We start from the raw sequence: 5,087 nt of genomic DNA on the forward strand, positions 1-5,087 counted from the left end.
CTATCTGTCTTAGCAGGAGGGAGGTGCGCTGGCTACGTCTCTAGGGACTGTGTGGCGGGTGTGACCTCTCCCAGCTCCCCGCCTTCGCCCGCGATGACGAGGACCAGGTCCGCTGTGCCTCCAATCCCAGATCATGGTCGCGCAGGACATGCTCCATGACGCTGTGTGTGTGTCGATCTGAAGCTATCCTCTATTGCATCTAGAGGCTTGTACAAGCCATAGATCAAATCCGACAAGAGAAGAAATATGTGTGTCTGAGGAACCAAGACACCAAAGGTTCAGAGCGGCATTGTGCTGAAAAAGCCAGGACAATGTAAGAGGCTTGCACACAAGGATCTAGGTTTCTCTACGAGCAGCAGAATCAATATCCGATAGAATATAACAATTACGGACGAGGAGCCGCAACCGTAGCTTGTTGAGATGTTGCATAGGTAAACTGATCTCATGTTTTTCGTGTGTGGAATTGATGATTGATGTAGTTTCACTGAATCAAAATACTGATGCCTTTTCCCTTCTCCGTGACAGCTTTCAGAGAACTAGGAAAGTAATGGTGGACACTCATGAAGCACAAAGACAGATAATGTTTGAGGCAAATTCCTTCACCGGCCCTGCGTATGTCAAATTCTGCAATGATGCCCAGCGGCATGCTACTCTCAAGCTGGAGGTCGAGCTTAGGAACTGGAGGTCCTGCTTCGTGAGCTACGTCAGTGCTCAGAAGGCGTACATCGAATCCCTTGATGGTTGGTTGTCCAAGTTCATGCTCACAGACACCATCCGTTAATCCCGGGGATCTCCTTGATCGCGCTCGACAGGACCAGCGAGTAGCACACTACGCTGTCGACAACCGGATCCTCCTCACAACTGACTCCGGCATGGGTATTCCTCTCCTCTGCCATCTCTCTCTCTTTCTCATGCCAGTGGGCCGTGTTACTGTACACTCGACGTAGGAAGTAAGCATGATTTTTATGTAATGCTGGTTCTGGAATCGATGTTGTACCAGGCTTGCTCGCGCTCGACAGGACCAGCGAGTAGCACACTACGCTGTTGACAACCGGATCCTCCTCACAACTGACTCCGGCATGGGTATTCCTCTCCTCTGCCATCTCTCTCTCTCTTTCTCATGCCAGTGGGCCGTGTTACAAGCATGATTTTTATGTAATGCTGGTTTTGGAATCGATGTTGTACCAGGCTTGCTGCCTGCTTCCACTCTTTCACCCCCACTTCCACGAATTGTCTATAAACCTGGTCCAACATCTTATGTGTACTCTTGCAAGTTTCCTGTTTAACATATATTATCCTGGCACCAAGTTGACAGGGAGATAAATGTTTACCACCCATCCAGACCATGTTGTTCCATTTTTTACATCTTAGTTTAATTTTTTACTTCTTTTAGATGATCTTCGGAGAACAAAGCACAAATAGAGAATCACATGATATGCCCGTCTTATTTTTTGAAGTTGATCCCAGTTTTAACTGAAATACTCCACTTCTTTGCTTTTTAGTACCCATTCCAACCCAAGAAGACGACTCAAGGGAGGACTGATCTATATGTAGGCAGATGGATGAATTCCAAGCCATGAGATAAAGTACCCTAAACCGAACTTACTATTTATTTGCAGTTTGCGAGTACACTTGTACTTCCCTGATTTCTGCCCCAAATAGCATGCTTCCAAATCCATGTGTAGTTCCCTGCCTGCTATGTTTCCAATCAGATAATTTTGGCCACCAAAATTTCTGGTTATTTAGATCGCACTTTTCCGTGGGACAATGCAGAAAAGGTGTGTTTTGATGCTCCCAATATAAAGGGTCAGGCTTTTCTCATAATGATTCAGGGAGATAAAATTTCTTTTAGAATGTTTACCACTTTGGCTTGCTTTTGTAATGAACCAAGATGAATGATGTTTGCAAAACTGAAGCTTCAACTACAATGCTAGGTTCTTAGATGTTATGAAGTTTCAAGTGTTCTACTGCTATCTATTTCCTACTCGCTCCACTTCTTTTGTAAGGCATATTTTGATTTGATCAGTTAATGCTTTGAATAATAATTACTCTATTAATAGTTGCTGCATGTGAATAAGTTAATATTGGATTCATTTCTTTGGGGAGCTAAGCCATGTATTTGCAATTTTAGTATTAGTTAACATAAAATAGAGAAATGTCTGGTAGCTTCGTAGGTAGTTACTCCATTAGTAGGTGGTGCATGTGAATAAGTTAATATTGGATTCATTTCTTTGGGGAGCTAAGCCATGTATTTGCAATTTCAGTAACATAGTTAGTGTAAAATAGATAAATTTCTGGTAGCTTTGTAGGCATTGAAGAAAAAACAATAAATCCCTTGCCAAATATACCAAGGTGATGTCCACATATAGCCTTGGCTTTCTTTGTAAAGAAGCGAGTAGACATTCTACTTTTGTGTAAGTTAAAGATATGCTTTGATGTATTTCTTCAGTGAACAACACCGGATTTTCGTATGAGTTGCCTATTTATATTTTGATATTTACATAATGCATTCACCAAGTAAATCAGGAAGTATGCATCTATACTGGAAAGGAAGCGCTCAAATGTGATGTGCATCAAATACTTGGTCAATCAGTGCCTTTTTTTTGTTGCCCTCAGTGTATTTTAGTTATGATTTTGCATCCCGACGTGTTTGACAATCTAGGTACATTAATTATGCTCGTGGTCATGGTATGTCTGATTGTAGGTGCTCTAAAATGACCTATACTTAGCATTTTTTCCTCCAAATGACTTAATATGCTTAGCTAGCTCTAAAATGACTTACGAAATGCCATATTTTAGCTCCGAAATGACTTCATATGCTTAGCTAGTTCCAAAATGACATAATAAACTTATTAGTTCCAAAATGACCTTACTTAGCATTTTTTACACCAAAATGACTTAGTATGCTTAGTTAGCTCAAAAATGACATAATAACCATACTTAGCTCCAAAATGACCTATTTTACAGATATAAGTTGCATCATAATAATCTTCACATTTTAGTTGCATCATAATAATTTTCTTCTTCTAGTCTTCTTCTTCTAACTTTCTTCTTTCCCATTTTGTAGATTTGCTTCAGATCACGGAAGCTTGGGTTGATGGAGTGCTTGTCTTTAGTTTTTGTTTTGACTTTGTGAAACTTGCTACCTATGATGAAACTATGTAATATTGATGAAACTATGTATATGTATGGATGAAACTTGCTACTATTGGTAACATGTGTTGGATATGTGTTCGATATATATGTGTTCATGACTATTGGTAATATGTGTTGAATATGCTATATTGGTCATATAAATATATTTGTGTTTGATTTTCTGTGAAAATGAATTGATATAAGAAAAAACAAAATTAAATGGGGCAACTTTGCCATCCGCCAGCAGATGGCAAAGAGGCCACGTGTCATCTACATGTAAAATTTGTGCTGGCCTATTTGGGCCCTTTGCCATCTGCCAGCAGATGGCAAAGCTCTTTGCCATCTGCTAGCATACGGCAAAGAGCCTGAAGCCTTTGCCATCTGCTGGCAGACGACAAAGTATGCCGTTAGCCTTCTAACGGGGCTAACCCCGTTAAGAGGCTTTGCCATCTGCCAGCTGATGGCAAAGGCATAGGCTCTTTGCCATCAGCCAGCAGACGGCAAAGAAGCGTTTGCCGGCAGGGTTTCAGACAAACTGTTTGCCATCTGCTGGCAGATGGCAAAGCCTTTGCCATCCGCCGACCATGCCTTTGCCATCTGCCATGGCAGATGGCAAAGTGCCAGATTCCAGTAGTGATGGCCAAAGAAAGTTCATCCCTACAAAATCATATAGTTTGGTCGTGCTCCATTTTTGTCACACAAGAATGCTCTCATCATACACAACCCCGATGACAAGCCAAGCAATTGTTTCATACTTTAGTAATTTCAAACTTTTTTCAACTTTCACGCAATACATGAGCGTGAGCCATGGATATAGCACTATGGGTGGAATAGAATATAATGATGGGGGTTATGTGGAGAAGACAAAAAAGGAGAAAGTCTCACATTGACGTGGCTAATCAACGGGCTAGGGAGATGCCCATCAATTGATGTCAATGCAAGGAGTAGGGATTGCCATGCAACAGATGCACTAGAGCTATAAATGTATGAAAGCTCAACAAAAGAAACTAAGTGGGTGTGCATCCAACTTGCTTGCTCACGAAGACCTAAGGCATTTGAAGAAGCCCATTGTTGGAATATACAAGCCAAGTTTTATAATGAAAAATTCCCACTAGTATATGAAAGTGACAAAACAAGATACTCTCTATCATAAAGATCATGGTGCTACTTTGAAGCACAAGTGTGGAAAAAGGATAGTAGCATTGTCCTTTTTATTTCTTTTTATTTCTTTTTTTGGGCCTTTATTTTTTTATTTGGTCTTTCTCTTTTCTTTATTTGGGGCAATGCTCTATTAATGATGATCATCATACTTCTATTTATTTACAACTCAATGATTACAACTCGTTACTAGAACAAAATATGACTCTATATGAATGCCTCCGGCGGTGTAACGGGATGGGTAATGAATCAAGAGTGACATGTATGAAATAATATGCATGGTGGCTTTGCCACAAATACGATGTCAACTACATGATCATGCAAGGCAATATGACAATGATGAAGCGCGTCATAATAAATAGAACGGTGGAAAGTTGCATGGCAATATATCTCAGAATGACTATGGAAATGCCATAATAGGTAGGTATGGTGGCTGTTTTGAGGAAGATATAAGGAGGTTTATGTGTGATAGAGTGTATCAAATCACGGGGTTTGGATGCACCGGCGAAGTTTGCACCAACTCTCAAGGTGAGAAAGGGCAATGCACGGTACTGAAGAGGCTAGCAATGATGGAAGGGTGAGAATGCATATAATCCATGGACTCAACATTAGTCATAAAGAACTCACATACTTATTGCGAAAATCTACAAGTAATCAAAAACCAAGCACTACGCGCATTCTCCTAGGGGGATAAATTGGTAGAAAAATACCATCGCTCGTCCCCGACCGCCACTCATAAGGATGACAATCAAAGAACACCTCATGTTTCAAATTTGTTACACAACGTTTACCAT

At 40.8% G+C, this 5,087-nt stretch overlaps 1 long non-coding RNA gene across 2 annotated transcripts; it reads left to right on the forward strand.

The window, feature by feature from the left end:
- The first annotated feature begins 625 nt into the window (after window positions 1-625).
- On the forward strand, window positions 626-3,153 carry LOC123116759 (uncharacterized). Of its 2 annotated transcripts, XR_006457177.1 has the most exons (4): window positions 626-876; window positions 1,001-1,083; window positions 1,503-1,586; window positions 3,068-3,153. It is a non-coding gene; the product is annotated as an uncharacterized lncRNA (long non-coding RNA). The 2 variants fall into 2 exon arrangements; XR_006457176.1 differs by lacking the exon at window positions 3,068-3,153 and having other exon boundaries at window positions 1,503-1,752.
- The last annotated feature ends 1,934 nt before the right edge of the window (window positions 3,154-5,087 follow it).

The sequence above is a fragment of the Triticum aestivum genome, chromosome 5B (assembly GCF_018294505.1).
Source record: "Triticum aestivum cultivar Chinese Spring chromosome 5B, IWGSC CS RefSeq v2.1, whole genome shotgun sequence".
Classification (NCBI taxonomy): domain Eukaryota; kingdom Viridiplantae; phylum Streptophyta; class Magnoliopsida; order Poales; family Poaceae; genus Triticum; species Triticum aestivum.